At 40.4% G+C, this 19,255-nt stretch overlaps 1 protein-coding gene across 6 annotated transcripts in view; it reads left to right on the top strand.

Moving 5' to 3' along the window:
- The window catches only part of dlgap4b (discs, large (Drosophila) homolog-associated protein 4b), a 140,211-nt gene that overhangs the window by 77,630 nt on the left and 43,326 nt on the right, over positions 1-19,255 (top strand). For all 6 annotated transcript variants that reach the window (XM_077573078.1, XM_077573079.1, XM_077573081.1 and 3 more), the window contains one exon: positions 15,566-15,620. The gene's annotated coding sequence lies outside the window, so the exon portion shown is untranslated. The remainder of the gene's footprint in view (positions 1-15,565; positions 15,621-19,255) is intronic.

The following is a 19,255-nucleotide window of genomic DNA, read 5'->3' as shown; positions in this document are numbered from 1 at the left end:
TATACACATTAAGGGGTTGAATGATTTTGAGTGTGCGTGTGTGTGCGTGTGTGTGTGTGTGTGTGTGTGTGTGTGTGTGTGTGTGTGTGTGTGTGTGTGTGTGTGTGTGTGTGTACAACGGAAGCGTGGAATTGGCAATGTGGAATGAACAATTTTGACTGGGCTTTGTCATTTGAACGTCTTGGTAAATTCGTTCAAACGTATTGAGTTGCTAAAAGCATTTTTTTCCCCATAAAGCTATGAGTAATCCCACAGTTGCGTATGTGCAAGTCAATATGTGGCATTATTGGAGAAAAAAAATGTTTTTAGCATTTAGCCTATGTTTTACCAATATATTCGAACGACTTTAGCATGGCATTCAAATGGCTTTACCAAGACGCATGAACAACTTTATCAATACGTAAGTGACTTTACTAAGACGTTGGGACGACTTTATAAAATGAGTCCAAACGGCTTTACCAAGACATTTAAAGGACTTTACAAGACGTTGGATTGGCTATCAATATGTTCAAATACTTTGCCAAGATGTAGGAACGACTTCATCAATACATTCAAATTACTTTATTAAGACGTTTGAACGACTTTGCAGTACATTCAAAAGACTTTATTTATTAATAGGTTTGAACGACTTGGCAGTGAACATACCCCAGTCAAATCTGTTTACTCCACATTGGTATTTCCACACTTAATTAATACACATACTGTAAGAGTAAAAAAAAATAATTAAAAAGCAGAGGTGGACATTCCATAATTATTGACGGAAGGTCCATAAATTTGTCAATGACCGACGGCCATTTTGTTCACGATTGATGGGAAGTTGTTGGGAACTAAGCATTTACGGAAGGCTTTTTCTTATCCGTCAATGAAATCATCAACCCGTCAATAAATTCGTCAATCTGTCAATGACGGACGGCCCATTGTGGTGAGGGACTGAGGAGTGGCGGATGCCCACCTCGAATGATGAAAACATCGACGGATGCTAATTTTTGCTGAGCAATCGATGAATGGCAGATTGACAGTTCGGCTTGAAATAATAACGGACAGAAGGTTGTCCCTACTGTTGACGGTTGCCGAATGACGGACACTCAACATTCATTGACGCGCCCACCTCTAAAAAAATGCACAGACAGTTTATCATGCGTTGGATTAAATTACATGAGTTAATTCACATGAAGTAGATTACCTCTCAACCAAAGTGGAGCTATAGGGGAGCTGTTATCGCCATTATTTTCATCTCACAACCTTCAACCCCATAGTGTCACATAATCCTTTTAGCAGTTCATTCACACACGCACCACACACCAATTTAAAAACAAAATAGTTTACCACTCCATCCGAAGAGAACGCACATTCTTGTTTTCCACGTGTCACTTAAACGCATGTATAGCTTACTCACATTTCACTTTTACTGCCATATCCTCCTGTAAGTGACACCCGTGAATGACAGGTGCTGTCTACCTGCTCCCCTGCTAGGTGTGTCAATGAGTGAGCTTTATGAGTATCCGTCCATGCATGAACAGCATGCTTGGTGTGTATGTGTGCGTGTACGTGCTTGTCTCTCTGGAGCCAGGTCCTGTAGAGCAAGCGTGCTGTGTTCGCTGTCAGCCTGTATTTTAGCAGCAGTCTCTATTTACACCGTCTGCCACTTGGCTGTCCACATCTGAGAGATTCTCTTGAGCAGCATGATGCATATGAGCTGTGTGAAGAATTATTGCACCTTGAATTAAAATGTGATATCTTTACATTAAGACACAAGCACAGCGATCAATAAAAGTGTGACCTTGTACAATATAGGTGACAGCTGATGAATTTATTGATTTAGCTAAGTGCTGGAAACTGAAATATAAATGGCAAGACTAATTTATCCTGATTATGTCTTGAATTTATTTAAATAATGAATAGACTCCAAGAAACAAACAACCCAACACAAATCTCTTGCAACGACCACTTTCCTCCAGGGGCACCAAACGTAAAAGCAGCTTCATCGACTATCTCAATTACATAACTGCAGGCTTGAAGAAAACTTAAGCACTAGATTGTTGCAGATATGTCCATCTCTGTGAATGTTAGTGTGTAGGTACTGGCAATTTCTACTCCAGAGTTTAATGCAGTGTTTTCCAACCTATATTGAGCCGAGGCTCATATCTGAAATAATTTTGATCTTGTCTCAATTTACATACCGCTACTTACTGTAAAAATTGGGCCCTGTTGTTTGAACACAATGCTTTTGTTCTTGTGTTTGAATATCAACATTTGGATACACATGGTAATTGGCCCATCAGCCATCTCGTGAAAGCGCTTTTAATTATTCTGACTGTCACTATACATCACTGGCAGAGATTGATGAACAAAGCAAACACATGATTTGTTGTGATTAATCCACACAAAATTGGATTAAAGAAAATTAGACTGGTCAAAAATCAATGTTCCAAAAGAACGTTAATCAGCATTAAAAAGGCTATCTCCACATTAAGTAACCCATTTAAGTCTCCACACTTCAAGCAGTAAACTCTGTAAAGAATTGTATCTGCGAACTGAGATACTTACAGTTGCTTACAATTGTTCTTTTATTTTCTGATGGGAATGGGTGGCATCTTTTTGCAGGACACATTTTTTTTTGTCTTCGGATAGCAATATACATTTTTCCTTTTAAAATTGTATGTAGTTAATGTCTGGCCTTTATTTCCTTTTAAGATTTTTTTTGCATTTTACCAGCAAGTGAACAACTGCGTACCATACTGGGCCAATGGCGAGCTGCAGCTTTTGTTACCATGACGATTGCAGGTGTAATCTGAGCGTGGCGTCTACCTGTAGGAGCAGATGCCCAAAGTGTAGGACAAAAGTGAAAGAAATGAAACAGAAAAACCCATCAAGACAAAAAAGAAGAAGTGTGTTTCTGTTACATCGTGAAACACAAATTTCCTTTAATTGGATGACTCACACAGTGGCTGATTGGGGCATGACATCTATTAGACAATTAATGCCTCGGTGAGCATCCGTCTAAGGCAGTGGTCTGCAATCTGCGGCTCTGGAGCCACATGTGGCTGTTTCGTCCCTCTTGTAACAAACCGCAGTGTGGCACGGCGCCTCTTTGTTTTTGTGGCCATGTTCTTTTTCATTTTTGGGCAGTGAATGTTTTTGACGCCGGGGAGGCACGATAATTGTAACGCGCAGTGGCGCTTAGCCCAGTCTTTTTGTTTATTTTTGATAAAAGTGAACCTGTAGATTTCCAGTTACTCTCCCGTTTTTTGTTGTCCCGCTGCGCCGTCCATGGTCAATCCACCACCGTGCATTACACCTCTCCTTTGACTCTCTTTGGATCTCTTAAGAAATTAGTAGAAAATAGTAAATAAATAAAAATACTTATTTAATTTTTAAATAAAAAATATTAAAATCATAAAATCACCATAAAATGTCTTTGGTAACACCCACCCCCACCCCCAACACCCCTAAAAAGGTCAGAAAACATTCAAAAAGTAACTATAAAATGTTTAAAAAAGGATAACAAATCCCGAAAATTTATATAAAATATTCGCCAAACTGACAAAAATGTCAGAAATTTGATTTAAGAAAAGACAGTAAAGAGAAATGTTCGGGAAAAAAATAAAGAGAGGCAGAAAACTTCCGTAATATGTCCATAAAATTGCCCAAAATTTCAAAAATTTGATAGAAAGCCAGAAAAGTCTAAAATGTATGAAAAATAAAGTATGAAAAAAAAAACTGAAGACAAAAGGTAGAAGAAAATGAATGTGTACGTACTGGATGCTACTGTCATATTTTTGTGTTCTGGTGCAGCTCTAATTAGCTCTTAAACTAACACCAACACACTGTTTCCTCCATCACAATGTTTAAACATTTTGCGGCTCCAGACAGATTTTGTTATTTATTTGGCCTAAAATGGCTATTTTGTCAGGAAAGCTTGCTGACCACTCGTTTAAGGGATGGTGACAGTCCATGATTTAAGAGTTTAAAGACAATGGATGTAGGGATAATAGATTTAGAATTTTAGAAAGCGCTTATTATCACAAAATTGTCCCCAGTAATACAAACGGGGTTTATTTGGTAGGTTTCAACTTCCATTTCTGTGTCTTTGATAGGACCCAAAGCCAAAACTCCAATTGTATATTGAAGATTCAGTGACTGGTGGTGCATTTGTGCCCCATCTGTTTACGCCCAAGCTGCTTGCTAGCTAGCCACGGACTGATTAGTTACCATTTGCTTGTCACTAGTGTTGCAACAGTCATTACCGTTGACCCTACATTTTGTTAGACTTTGCCTTTTACATACTGTAGAACACAGCAAAATGGAGTCTTGCCACACAATATGATGTGAAAAAGCAGTGTAGTGACATATTTGTCTGAAATGTGCTTGTTAACAGGCCACTTCCTGGTTCATGAAGGATGACAAACAAACATTGCTATTATGATTCACACACAGGCACACCTACACACACGCATCAAATTATTGCAGGCTAGCTACAATTAATCCAGTTGCTACAGTTGTCGCCAAGCGACTGAGTCATGAGACGTGATCCTAACGTGTTGAGAGTTTTTGGAATGAGCGTGCGATTCCTTCCAAAAACGTTGTCACGCTGACTCAATTGGGAGATTCACACTTGAGTGGTCTCCCATCTGCTCGTTGAACACCACAAACTGCTTGAAAGGAAACATTATCGTCTTCATCTTGATGAGCTTCTAAGCTTTTTTTAGTCAGCCTTTTTCGATTCAGTTTGCCAAAGCATTGAAGGAGCTTTTATGTATGCAATTTAACAATATGACCTGGACATTGTGACCTTATGATCTCGAAGTAATTGGATTCCATAATTAAATACTGACTAAGAGGGATTTTTTTCATCTTTTTTTTTTTGCTGACTACTACATTTTAGATTTTGTCTCCATTTTGTGTTATGTACTAATTTGTTTAATCGTCATGCTGAGTGGTTAAAATGTTAGTTACCTAATGGAAAACATATAATTACCACTCAGTCTGATGCAGTACAGCAACACAGTAGAACAGTGGTTAGCACTTTAGGAGCTCAGAGGGATTCCGAAAATGTACATGTTAATTGGAAGACTTACTGTTGTGAATGTGAGTGTACATTGTTGTTTGCCTTTATTCATTCCTCCATGTGCACCAAGGTTATTTACAATGGTTTCAGAATTTTTATGATAGTTAATTTTTTATTTATTTTGAGTTTTGTTGTTTAAATTTAGTTTGTTGTTTAAATTTAGTTTGTTTTAATTAATTTCCAGAAATGGGTTTGTTAGTTTTTGTTGTTGTTTTTTTACTTCTTCATTTTAGTTTAATTTTTATCAGTTTTATTTGTGTATTTCTTGTGTGCACAATAAAAAAAACTAAAAAAAACATCACATTAAGTATTGTGTAACTCAAATAAATATTTTATTTTTCAAATATTTTTTAATACAGGTACTGTATAAAATTCCACAGATTTTTAAGTACAGTACAATTAATTACTGCAGTAGCTACATAATTAGGGTTGTCACGATATTTTAAAAAAAATCAACTCGATATCAATATCCAATACACGATATTAGGGATTAGCGAGTACCGATAGCAGCTATTGATATTGGGCCAATACCAGGACACATTTCACGGTGTCGGTACTCGCGACGGAAATAGATACTGGTATCAGCTCCACTCTTGTGGCCGTTTTTCGGTCAGGAACTAAAGGCTGAAATGGTTATTTTTACATTTATTGGTAAGGCAGCACATAAGTCTTCAGCTGTACTTAATCATTTAATTGGCTCTGAAGTGCGGACATAACTTCATATCGTCATTGATTACTGCAGTGCTATAAGATAAATGACGAACGGAGAACGTGAAAAAGTAAACGGAAATACAGAGCAATCCTTCCAAATTAAAAGCATGGATTTCAAAACAAGATATGATTAAACATCACACACTAAACAGCTTGAGGAATTCTTGACATGGTAGATATTACTAAATTACTTAAAGTACTATTGCATTGAATTTAATTCTTTGCACTTCACTGTTTGAAGGAAATTTGTGACAATTGGGAATATACAGTGCCTCTCAAAAGTTTGTGAACCCTGCAGGCATGGTCAGATTCTTTGTATAAAATATTAAAATAACCTAATTAAATGTTTAGTCATACCCCAATCTACAATGCTGACATTGAAAATATTGGACTTGAACAAAAAGAATGATAATATTGTCATTCATTCTTGAAAAAAAGTTGTTGCTTTAAGAAAAACTCTGATTTCATGAGTGCAAAAGTATGTGAACCTCTCACTTAATCAGACATTGCACCTCCTTTTGCAATGAGAACTTCATCCAAACACTTTCTTTAGTGACTTATCAGTCTTTCACATCTACGTTAGGGGATTTTTGCCACTCTTCCTTGCAAAATGCAGCCAGTTGAGAGAGGTTGGATGGGCGTCAAGCATAAACTGCCCGCTTCTGGTCCCGCCACAGTATTTTGAAAGAATACTGGGCACATCTAGAACATGAATCTTGTTGTTCTTCAGGCATTTCTTGGTTGTATTGCTGGAATGCCTGGGAATATTGTCATATTACATGATCCATCGTCTACCAGGCTGACTTCACAAAGGATGGCTTCAGGTTATTTTCCAGGATTTCACAATGTTCCTCTGAAGTCATGATTCCCTGGACTATGTGGAGTTGTCCAGGTCCTGAGGATGAATAGCCAGCCCAGAATTTAACATTCTCACCCCCATGCTTCACTCTAGGGTGAAGGTTCTTTTGCTGGTATGCAGTGTTGACTTTTCACCAAACATGACTGTTTTAGTTATGACCAAACAGTTAAATTTTGAATTCATCTGTCCACAGAAGGGACTTCAAACTTCAGGTTTGTCCAGGTACTCTCTGGCAAAGTTGAGATGGGCAGCTTTGTTCTTTTTTTTTAGCAGAGGCTTCTACCTAGCAAGCCTTCCATGAAAGCCTTGTTGATTGACTTTTCTTCTGATTGTTGAAGCATGCACATGTGTCCCAGATGCAACAAAAGAGGTCTGCAAATCCCTTGGTGTGATGTTCGAGTTGGCTTTTTACCTAAATTATCATTTGTCTTGTGGTTCTTGCTGATATTTTAGAAAGTCATCAACTTCTAGGCTGGATTGTAGTAATTTTCAGTGTTCTCTAGTTGCAGATGATCTGCTTCACAGCGAAGCAAAACATATTTTAGATGACTTTATAGCTTTCCCCAGACAGATATGCTGTCACCACCCACTTCATGAGGTCTCCTGAGAATTATCTTCCTCTCAGCATCACTGACCTGTATGGGTTCACCTGGGTAAGACTATAGTACCGTGGTTTTTCTCTGTTTCAGTCAGTGATGCACAATTTCTTTACTAAACCTCTCTCATTTCATTGGTCCATTTCAGTGGTTAGTTTAGCTACCAATTTGTCTTACCTGATCCTACTTGACTGCTTGTTTTAAGCAATGCAGCTCAAGGTTCACTTACTTTTGCACCTACATGAATTGACCAAAAACTATTTTTTTATTAAGTTTTGACTACACAATTGATTAACTCGTTGACTGCCAAAAACGTTAAATAAAGTTTAGTAAAATCCTACGGAGGAGCGCCAAAGACGTTAATAGACGTTCACCAAGTTTTTTTTTGGGAAACGGGTGGAGGAAAGCCTTGGCCAGCTGTGCTGAAAGTATCAAGCAGATCTAGTTAGTATAAGGACTATTTTTGGCCCCTAGATGGCAGCGATGACTCTCTTTGGACAAGATCGGGTAGGCGTCAGTAGTAGAAGACGTGAGGCGGAGCTAGTGTGTTGAGGGGACAATGGCTGAGAAAGCGAAAATGGCGACCGGTGGCAAGCAGCTCACGCTTGATCGTTTTTTTCAAAAAAGAGAATCATGAACCAGTGCTAAAGAGCACATTGATGACAACGATGATGATGATGGTGACTCCGAGGTTGACGCCGAAGTTGGAAGCGTTGACGCGGCGGCTATGATCACGTCATAAAGCCTCACCGGCTAGCGATGCTAACGCCGGAAAACGCGTACCACAACCGAGCACTTCTGCACAGGCGGACGTTCAATCGGACGACGAAGAGTGCCCCGAGTCCAATGCATATTCATCGGAGGAGTGGGTACAGTCTGATCACGGAGAAGACACTGATTATGAACTACGATGCCACCATGAATGGAGCGGATAAGATGGATCAGAACATCTCTTACCACCCGGTATAGGAACTGAAGGACATGAGGAAGCCAGACGTAACACCACCGTAACGTCACCGTATCATGATCCTGAGAGTAGACTTGATGGCAACATGGCCAAACACACACTGCATTATATACTTGCTATTCCCCGGAAAAAAAAGCCAGCAAAAAAGTGTAGCGTCTGCAATCGCAGTGAAACTAATCTGTTGTGCAAATCCTGCTGCGTCCCCTTGCACGCAGGGGAGTGTTACAAAAAAAAAACTGTATTTGAAACATCCACACAATTGTAAATAATACCACGGTTGCACACATTTGTAAATAGTTTGCCAAATTGTTTTGTCAAATTGTTACACTGTTGAATGTAAATAAACTTATTTTGCTATCAAAAAACAATTTTTCATTGTTGGTGGTAGTGTTTTACAGAAGTAAAGCACTGTTTAGGTGTTTTTGGCATCATTCATGGAAAAAAAAAAGGTGTCAAATTCACTAGAGTGCATGGAATAATATCGTTTCACAAAAATCTTGATTTCTCCGTATTTTGAGCATTTGGGTGAAACTAACCATTTTCTATTGTTGATTACTGAAGAACGGAATAAGGTAGAAACAAACTTTTTTTTCTGATGAAAGATGAGAGTTCAATCTTTCATTTGGTAGTATGTGTGTTTCCATAGTCCAAACACAACATTTTCTGTGGACCTTGAAAGATCAGTCAAAATGCTTAAATCGGCTGGCACCCACGGCATCCCTTTTCTGAAAATGTCTGGCAGTCAAAGAGTTAAAAAATATTATATAATTTTATGTATGATAAGTACTAATTGGTATTGAACATCTCTTAACGATAAAATTGTCGATACTGCAGGGGGAAAAAAATAAAAATACTTTAAAAAGGCATACAAAGTATTTTTATCAAGATGAAAAAACATAACGGCAGATAAATAATCAAATAAATTAAATCATTAAATAATCAAAAATAAAATAAAAACAAGACCATCACTTTTTAACTAACATGCAAAATAAATAAACCAAATGAAATAATACCTCATAAAAAAAAGAATCAACCTGTTTTATAACTTACAACTTGCAATTTTTTTTTTAAACATAAAATTAACAATAGCAAACAGACTCCAAAGAACGAACAATGCCACAGTGACAACATTTTTGGTTGTGCAGACGCTCCCCAACTTACGAACGAGTTACGTTCCGACCGATCGTTCGTAAGGTGAATTTGTTCGTAAGTTGCTTCAGTGCTATATTTTGTATTATAATTTATGTTTAAAGAGAATACGTACAGTACTGTACTACGTATGTTAGAGAGAGAGAGCGAGAGACACACACAGTATGTACATGTACGTAATAAGATAAATAAAATGAAGTTTAACTTACTTTTGGAAGATGTACTCGATGCTTAAGGAGAGGAGGAGGAGGAGGATTTTATATCATGAGAGGTTCTTCGTCGTCGCTGGAATGGGCTTCAAAAGTTACTTCCTCCTCCGTAACTTCAATGTAGGAAGAAGTTGAGGGTCGAGGAGAAGAAGATGAGGGTTGATGAGTATCTTCCTTGGAGGATTTACTAGAAACTGGCCGAAAGAAGCGATCTAACGACGTTTGCACTGTTTTCTTCTTTTTTCATCATAAATGATGCGGTAGCACTGTATGGCATCATTCAATTTATTTGCAACCTTTGTGCAACATTCAATATTTGGGTCTTGCTGCTCGAAGAGTGCGATGGGCTTTATCTATGAGCGACAGGCGTTTCTTCTTCTTCCTCCTCCTCGACACGTTGCTGAGCCTCCAATGCTGGGTGAGCTCTCACAGCGCCAAGCGTCGGTATTAGCAGCGGAAAGAAGCACTACAGTACTCGGAAAAAGGTGCGCAATACAAAATCTAACTTACAGCATCTCTTTCCGAACATTTTTTGACATGCGCGCATGCGCGCAGACATGTTCGTATGTACCGTTGTTCGTAACTCGAATGTTCGTAAGTAGGGGAGCGTCTGTATACGTCGTCAACCAATTGGTGTGTTTAGATGATCTCGTTTATTTAGTTTTTTAATTTTAATTTTATTTTTTTATTTTTTTTAAGAGAGCTCAATATTGTTCATTGGGTAATCTTACCAATTCGACTCTCTCTTTTTTTTCTCTTTTTTTTGTATGTGCGTGAGTATGTGCATGTGCGGGTGTGTGTGCATGTGTGCGTGTGTGTGAGTGTGTACTCATTAATTCACCTAAAACTTATTAAAAATCCCATACCGTTCACCTAAACCGAATACTTCAGAATCCAGCTAGAGTCGTGAGGTTGTCAGGAGACCCGAGGAAGGATCAAAGAAAGGAAAGTGAAATGTGATGATCTCATTTATGTTGCACGTACAATTGAAAGCTATCATATCAGATTTGCTTTTATTCCGATGAAGATATCATGCCATGCCATGCTTCTTTTTTTTATTTTTGTATTTATGATGTCACAACACATCATATTTTTATCAAATCAGATGCAAATTTTGGGTCAGATCCGGCTTGACACTAACCAGGCACTAATGGATAAAATATTGGGGGATGAGTGGATGCAGTATTGAATATCGTTGAGATAGGTCTTTAAAAAAAAAAACTAGGATAGGATATCATTGACTTTGACTTCCTTGCAATGTGGTTTGAAAAAAACTTTTGGCCCAATCAGCAGATCCTTCCAGTCTGATGCTTCAGTCTCATTTCTAATTTTCAGAAATCACACTGTGGCCCAAGCAACCTGTGAAGTGCAGCCTGACGATAGTCCCTTCAAATCAGCTGTGAGCAATGAAGCAAGCAAGGGGTTGCTCCTTCAAACCAACTCCAGTTTCAGTCCCTGAAGTGTCTTTCATATTTCTTCAAATGTACTATACGAGTAAGTTTAGCAATGCTACAGTTACAGTTCTACAGGCAAGGAATCCTAATACTCCTACTGAAAGTACAAAAAAGAGAGCCATTTTTCAATTAACCAATGACATGACCTGTGACTTGTACTACTAGAAATGTGAAATATATTGTGTTTGGTTATTGTTTTTGTTGTCGTTCTATATGTAGATTGTAAAGCTTTTTCGAGGGTGACCTTTAGCACTGTTAACACAGCTAAGAGGTGTAGATACTGTATGGGTTTGTTTCTTGACATTCTGTTTTTAAAGGTCATAGCACTCTCAAAAATCAAAGTGAAACACAGCGAGGGCAAAGATGTTTACACAATGTCTACAATTGGCAGTGGTGTGGCCAAGAGAGGCCGCTCCCATGGAGCTAAATAATAGACCGACGCCATTAATCAGACAGGTTTGTCCATTTTTCTTGATCTAAAAGGGGATTCCGTCACAGAAATGTGTCTTGTGCACTTATGAAGTTGTCCAAACTTGTCAGTTTTACTTTGGTTTAAACACAGCAAGCAACTTTTATGTCCTGGACAAGTGAACTTTGAAACAAAAGTAAAACCCTTAAGGTACAATAGAAAGTGTACTTACACCCAATTACTAACTTTTAAATAGTAAATTAAAGTGGTATTGACAGGAATTAAATTTAATTTTACAAGGTAGTATTTTTGTTCTCTTAAACTATCGAATCTTTTAGAGCTCACCAACACCCATTTACAGTGACGTGCAGTGAGCTCTAAGCCTGGGTAGGCAGGCAGTCCTAAATTGAGACACACACACCAATTACAAATTTGTGTGTTGGCAGGCGAACAATGTATTTTCATTTCCAAAAAAGAGGACACTCGGCCTGACTAATATACTTAAATGATATTCAGTTTACTCCAAGATGTCATACATTCAAACAATTTTAACGTATGCCTCCTCTGTATGCTTAGAAAAGAAAAAAAAAATTACTCTTTTGAAGACAAAAATGATTATGACACAATTTTGTAAGCGCATTTTTAGCTCTGCAAACGAGCTATTGGGATGAGGGAAGTTCGTACCCATCGCCTCCCGTGCGGCAGCTCAACACTTTGCCACTCAGCTAAAGTTCTGGGCCACCGTCACAGCCCAGGACAATATTCGAACACTAAATGCCCAATTCACACTGACTGCGGAACAGATGCGGTGTGTTTTCTGTAAGGCCGGGAATGCCCAAGGAATAGAAAGCATTCCAGTATGCATGTCAATTCACACCAGCTGCAGTGCGATGCGTATGCAATGGTAGTTATTACAAAAAACGGCCAGCAAGTGGCAGCAGAATATAACGGAACAACCAGGGCCATGTTGAAAAAAAGCTCATTACTCACATTTCTAAATAGATTTGTGAATAATGACGAAACTTAGCTATATTGTATTGCTAATTGCTGCAAAACGGAAACAGATAGAAACATAAAAAAAATTCTGATGAAAGAAGATAATCTTTCTTTTGGTAGGTTCCATGTTTTTATAGTAATAGAACACAATATTCTGTGGGCCATGCAAAATCAATCGAAATCCTGGAAAACAGCCGGGAGCGAAGGGGGATGCTTCAGTGAAAATGGTTGTGAATGAATGAGTTAATTAACATGCAATAACATGTACTTATAAAAACATGTAATTATTGTTAAGTTGAGAAAATTACTCATGTATATAAGCGATACAAAACTGATAGTCATTTGTATAAGTCAGTATCTAAGAAGTAGCTCTCTGTTTTGAAAATGTTGAACAATATAGATTATATTCACTACTGGATTCAGATCTGATGGACTTTGTGTGGAGGATCTTTATTCAAAAACTTGTTTCTGTGCGCCATTAGCATGTCATGTGTCTGTTGTTTATATACTGTGCACATATATCAAATATAGTGTTATTGTCGTAAGGTTGAGTCAAGTGTAACTGATTCACACTGGTTGCATAAAATGTTAATTCACGTGCAAGAAGAAGCAGCAATATTTGAATAATAACATCAAGGTTATATCTTCCTGCATTTTTCAATGTCCCATTGGAGTGATAAATGATGGAAAAATAAGAGTGCTTTTATGAAGTTTCATCTTTTTACTGCTAGATTTTGAAGGTTATTGTTACCCACCTATCAGATTAAGTGAGATAACAATAAAATAGATCTTTAAATTAAGATTTGACAAATTTGGACTAGCATCAGAAGATTCTTATAGAGCCATGTGTTTGAGCAACAATAATGACACAACACAGATTAACAGTTGCGTAGCAACGCATGTATTGTTACAACATGGAAAAAAAACAATTAGTATGGAAAATAATAAATTGAAAGAAAACTGTGTGCACCAAAAAAATAGCTCAGTCCTTTTAATTAAACTCAAATTGTCTGGGCCCTTTCTATAAAGTTCACTTGTCCTGTGTGACTGTTTGTCACGTCCAAGGGTAAATCCAAAAGATGATGAAATGTTTGTCCTACCACGACCAACTGTCCAGCAGGGAGTATGAAGTCGTGTTTTTTTTGTGAGTGTGTCTTTCTCCTCGAGAGTTCTTGGGTTAGCTCGCCATTCAGATGTGATCCAGAGTCGTGGACTGGTCCTTAGCTTCGTCCGTACCCAAAAACTTGACCTAAAGACAGGGTCGCATTTGTATCTATTAATCTATATTCAATACAAAATTACTAAAGGCATATTGTCTAAAACCTTGTAATTCAGTACCAATTCTCAGTTCCAGTTTTGTTGTACAACAGTTCAATATCAATCTTCAATTATAAAGAGTAGATACATTTAACTCTCAACCATTAAAATACTCCTAGAATCAGTAATTCACAGTAGTATTTGATCATATATCAAGGTAGGTAACCATAAACATTCACATATTGTTCCTTTACGAATTGGTATGAATTGTCCAAAACATCACATACAGCTTATTCAAATTAAATTGCCCAAATTTAAATAACATCACATTTCCATATGAAGTCAGCTCAATAAGAGATTTCAAAATACTTGTGTACTTAATTACTCTTATTACATTATAGGCCTTCTAATATAATAAAGAGCTGCACTAAAAATCCACCTCTTTATCTGCATCAATTCACAGTTGGAAATACAAATATTCACTCAACATCAATTGCACTGTAAAACAAACCAAAATTCCCCTTTCGTTTGGCAACTTAAAATGTAATTTACTCTACTTCACAGCTTATTTTATACAGTTAACTTGTTTTAACAGGCTATTAGCAATGGCAAATGGGGTGTCTCTAAGAAGCAAAACATGTTGCTCACCATTGCAATATGCGTTGAAGGCTGGGCGCCGTCGAACGTTCTCACCACGTACAAGAAAAGAAAAATGGGGGGAAAGAAAAAAAAGTTATCCACTTTGCAGTATTAGCTCCGGTCCAACCAGCGTTTGGACTAGCTACTGCTGAAAGAAGTACTCACTAAGTAACAGTAAGCGGGTCTCAAATCTACTCAAATAGCTTTTTTAACTTTCTGCTTGTGTCGCTGCTTCACCTCCTCGTAACTACATCACGTCACTCGCAAAGTAAGCAGAAGCGAGCTTAAACCAACCTCTCCATCCATAGGCTGTAGGGGAGTTAGAAAAAATCAATTCGGCAATATATCACGATATTACAGCGCGCAATCCTCGAATCGATTCGATATGCGCCCGAATTGATTTTTAAACATCAATTTTTTATGAGAATATTCAACAAAACATCTTACTTAGGGTTAGGATTCACACATTAAACATGGAAGAATGTTATATTAATGGAACATTAAGCCTTTATGTTTGGGGGGCCTTCAAGTCCACTTTTGAAAATTAGTTTTTACAATACAAATACAAATACAATACAATAACATACAATAATCACCTTCCTCTTTTCAGTAAGTTTTAAAAAATTGTTATCTCTTTATTATTCGATTTTCTCAGTGTCCAAAAGTAGATTTTACTTCTTAACTTATTAAAAAAATCTATGAGGGGATGAATTTGGCTTTTGCTTGGGATACAATGTACACACATACTGTATATGTACTGTGTGAAGAAGATCAATACTCAAATGAATTTTTCTATGTGTACACAGATACGAATAATGCATAAGCACAATCTTGTGCCAGAGAGCTAAAATATCTTTCTGCATAGTGGTGTTATCATACAGGACACGTGGTGGGAGTGTTTACTGAGGTGCGGGGGTGATGGGAGTCCACATTCAACATTGTCATAGCGTCTCAAACGCTGCAGGTATTATAAAAGCCAGCGGAATATGGATGAGTGGGAGCCTGCCGCGATTGAAATGCGCTATTGAGACGAGAGGAGAGAAGTAGGTCAAAGAAGTATAAAAGTAGACTTTTCCTTGCCTGAACCTGCACATGCATGACTTGGCCTCAAGCACTTGAGCCCACGATCTGATTATTTGAATACACTTGGTAATATGCATGAAAATGCTTTTTCTTCAGATGAGTGTGTGTAGCGGCACGTGGAGCGTGACAATGTGATATAGGTTGATAACGTACTGTTTTCTTTTTCAGAAATCCCCCTCAATCCCCCCTTCGCATCAAGGCTTCACAGAAATGAGCTGCCAATGTAAGTCTTTCATGTGACCTTTACCGCTCATGTTGTGTGTGTGTGTGTGTTTTTTTTTTAATGAAGCTCAAACATGAGGGAACAATGCAGGAACATGTTCACCTTCAACCGGATGAAATATTTCAGCAGCTAATTGCAATTCCCTGCAAACGCACTGACAGGACTTCAAAGAGGGCTCGCTGGAGGAAGAGAAAGTCAAATTCACATTTCAAATACAACCTTGCTTTCAGTTTCCTGTTTTAGAAATATTTCATCCCTAGCACAAGGAGGGCTTGAGGCGATGTCAATATAGACCAAGATGTGAGACTTTCCAGTAAGTTTTGCAGAGGCTTTCATTTCTTGACTTTAAAATGTTATGATTGGACGCATGGAAACCTTGAAGTTGAGGCTGAAAGATTGTATAAGGCATGATGAAATATCAAACTATTGATTGACATCACTTTCAGAAGACCATCTGCTGGGAGCAATATATATATAAATATATATATTGGAATCAAAACCAGGATAAATAACTCCAACTTCTAGGTGTAAAGAGATAGTAAAACCATTACAACTTCCAAAGTAAAAAGGCAAATAATGTTGAAGAACTATGATCCTTTTGGGTGAAATAAATCAGGTAGCTAATCTGCTTAATCCACAAAAGTCGAATAAAATTTAAGCAAACTGGACTAAAATAGGAGAGAGGCTTATATTTAATTTAATGGCTTTTTTTCACTCAGCTAGATTTCTCTCTCCTATTCTGCCTAAGTCTGAATGTTTCAGAAGTCTCCAATCTGTAACATGGGCTATTCAATTTTTCTATTTCAACCTGCTAAACAGCTGTAATTAGTGACTAAATTTCCTGTCAATTTACCTCGAAATTTGCCATTACGTATGTGCGATCTGAGAATGGTTGTCGTAAAAAGTCCACAAAATGCCTTTTTTTAATAACATGCATCTGAAGGTCCACCCATATATGACATCAAAAAATCACCCCATAGAAGGTATCGGAAGATTAATCCAAAAATTGTATTACCTTCTTTAAGGGTTGCTCCCTTCATGGGAGTACGTAAGTACAACGTCACTTGTTAGTCACTACTGCAGCTGCAAGCAAAATATATTGTAATGTGTATGATGTTCTTGTTCAAGTACAAAATGCTAACCCAGTGAATCACATCTCCTCAACATTTCACAATGTTGCCTCATCATCAACACATACTCAGTCATTTAAACAAAGTAATAAAATATATGAAACCCATGCATTATTATGAGTGCTTACATGTCATAACATCTGGCTTGCATGTAAAATGACAGGTCCTAATTCATGTCAAACAGACGTTTAAGTATAATCATGCTTCAATCACCCTAGCCTCTAGATTCATCGCGAATAAGTACTATATACTGTAGGTATGACTACCATTATTTATTGTTTTTATGATTTCATTATGTATTCATTAAAAATCAAGCTACTTCATTAGAAGGGTGCCCCCACCCTTTGCCTTTCTCTCTGTTTACTGTGCGCTTGCGCAATGAACGTGTGCTATATTCTCCTTGCGCGTACGAATACATCGGGGTCAGCTAAAAAGCAATTACTCATTCCAGCAGGCCAGCCGCGGCTCCAAATACCAAACAGACCATTTTGTACTAGAACTGAGAAATATCCCAATGCAAAAGTTGCTGTTTTATGAACCTAGCAAGCACTCAATAATTGCTGACTAATGAATAGGGCTATAAGGCTACGTCAGGAGTGACGAAATATTGCCAAATATTGGCAAATACGGCCATCGATCTCAAGGCTTCAAACTACAGGTGTTAACTATAAACTGAGCTTCAACCCACATTCAACATTCCATCACTTCCCATGACTGTCATGTCTGGGAGGATCGGGTTTTGGTTGAGGGTCCCGATTGGTCCTGAGTGGATTCCTGCCCTTCCGCAGGCTGACCAATCCGGGCTCTCAGCCACTTGTGCCTGGCCTCAGGTGTGACTAATCAACCTAATTTGTGTGGGTATTTAGTTCCCGGGTGGTGATCAGTCCTTGTGGGATCATTGCCATTTGTTACGGTCACACCCGGAGTTTGTGTTGTCAGTTTGATTTTGAGTTGTACAAATAAAGTACAACTGTCTAACCCGCACTCCTGCCGTGGTTCTCCTGCCTCCCTGCATTTCGGGTCCTCTACGCCTCACTTCGACAGACACCACGCCGCTCCGTGACACAACCGTGACAGAATGAGCGGACCAAGAGGCAGGTACCGATGCAGTTTTCGGCGGAGCGCACGTTGCCAGTGTTTCCGGCGGCGCTGATGGCAGCGCCCGAAGCCGATGTTCTGGCGGCGCTCGCGGAGCGCACGTTGCCAGTGTTTCCGGCTGCGCTGATGGCAGCGCCCGAAGCCGATGTTCTGGCGGCGCTCGCGGAGCGCACGTTGCCAGTGTTTCCGGCGGCCCTGATGGCAGCGCCCGAAGCCGACGTTCTGGCGGCGCTCGCGGAGCGCACGTTGCCAGTGTTTCCGGCGGCGCTGATGGCAGCGCCTGATGCCGATGATCTGGCGGCGCTCGCGGAGTGCACGTGGCCGGTGTTTCCAGCGGCGCTAGTTGAGCGCCCGCTGCCAGTCCTGGCGGCCCCTGTGCAGCGCCCGCTTCCTGTTCCGGCGGCGCGCGTCCTGCGGCCGTCACCGGTTCCCGTTCCGGCGGCGCGCGTCGTGCGGCTGCAGCCCCTGGCATCCTCGCCTGTGCCGCTGCAGCCCCTGGCATCATCGCCTGAGCCGCGTCAGCCCCAGGATTCCGGTTCAGCTCCACAGCAGCTCCCGGTTCCAGTACCGGCTCCGCGTCAGCCTCAGGTTCCTGTGCCGGCTCCGCGTCAGCTCCCAGTCCCAGTACCGGCTCCGCGTCAGCCCCAGGATTCCGGATCAGCTCCACAGCAGCTTCCGGTCCCAGTACCGGCTCCGCGTCAGCTCCAGGTCCCAGTACCGGCTCCGCGTCAGCTCCAGGTCCCAGTACCAGCTCTGCGTCAGCCCCAGGTCCCAGTGCCGGCTCCGCGTCAGCCTCAGGATTCCGGATCAGCTCCACAGCAGCTTCCGGTCCCAGTACCGGCTCCGCGTCAGCTCTAGGTCCCAGTACCAGCTCCACGCCAGCCCCAGGATTCCGGATCAGCTCCATAGCAGCTTCCGGTCCCAGTACCGGCTCCGCGTCAGCCCCACGTTCCCGTTCCAGCTCCGCGTCAGCCCCAGGTCCCAGTACCGGCTCCGCGTCAGCCCCGGGTTCCCGTGCCGGCTCCGCGTCAGCCCCGGGTTCCCGTGCCGGCTCCGCGTCAGCCCCGGGTTCCCGTGCCGGCTCCGCGTCAGCCCCGGGTTCCCGTGCCGGCTCCGCGTCAGCCTCAGGTTCCCGCCTCCGCGCCCCCTCCGCCCGCCCTGTTTTGGAACTTTTTAAAAGGGACGTCTGGAATCCGTCCCTTAAGTGGGGGGTACTGTCAGGTTCCCGTGCCGGCTCCGCGGCAGCCCCAGGACTCCGTGCCACGTCTGCCGCCGCAGCCCCAGGTCTTCGAGCCACGTCTGCCGCCGCAGCCCCAGGTCTTCGAGCCACGTCTGCCGCCGCAGCCCCAGGTCTCCGAGCCACGTCTGCCGTCGGAGCCCCAGGTCTCCGAGCCACGTCTGCCGTCG

The sequence above is a fragment of the Vanacampus margaritifer genome, chromosome 8 (assembly GCF_051991255.1).
Source record: "Vanacampus margaritifer isolate UIUO_Vmar chromosome 8, RoL_Vmar_1.0, whole genome shotgun sequence".
Lineage (NCBI taxonomy): Eukaryota > Metazoa > Chordata > Actinopteri > Syngnathiformes > Syngnathidae > Vanacampus > Vanacampus margaritifer.
This window is presented reverse-complemented; position numbering and strand designations above follow the sequence as displayed.